The sequence below is a fragment of the Buceros rhinoceros genome, unplaced genomic scaffold (genome assembly GCF_000710305.1).
Source record: "Buceros rhinoceros silvestris isolate BGI_N320 unplaced genomic scaffold, ASM71030v1 scaffold19916, whole genome shotgun sequence".
NCBI classification, from domain to species: Eukaryota; Metazoa; Chordata; class Aves; order Bucerotiformes; family Bucerotidae; genus Buceros; species Buceros rhinoceros.
In genome coordinates, this window is record NW_010417336.1 from 381 (window position 1) to 756 (window position 376).

At 61.4% G+C, this 376-nt stretch overlaps 1 protein-coding gene across 1 annotated transcript in view; it reads left to right on the forward strand.

Annotated features, from left to right (window-relative positions):
* The window catches only part of LOC104495232 (steroid 17-alpha-hydroxylase/17,20 lyase), a 3,763-nt gene that overhangs the window by 374 nt on the left and 3,013 nt on the right, over positions 1-376 (forward strand). The window contains exon 2 of the mRNA XM_010138181.1: positions 346-371. The gene's annotated coding sequence lies outside the window, so the exon portion shown is untranslated. The remainder of the gene's footprint in view (positions 1-345; positions 372-376) is intronic.

Sequence of the window (376 nt, forward strand, 5' to 3'; positions counted from 1 at the left end):
CATCCTCGCTTCCAAGGGTGCCTGTTTTTTCCCAAGGCTGGCTGCATCTCAGGGCATGGGGACATGGGTTTGGGTACCACCAGGCACCCTTCACCCCCTAAATTTGCTGGCCACCCCAGCCCCTAACCCTGGCATCTGTCCCAAAACCTCTCCTTTGGTCCTCAGGGTGGGAAGTAAAGCTCATGGCCAGGGCTTTGTGTGCCAGCACTAACCACCAGCACCCAGGACCACCCCTGGGATGAGATGAGATTATAATCCACCCCCCTCAGCATCGCCCCTCTCCAACACGCAGCCCCCATGGGGCTGCCCTGCAGCAGGGTGACCCCCAGGCTGCCTGTCCCACAGGTGACAACAGCCCTGCTGTCCCGGGGGGGCA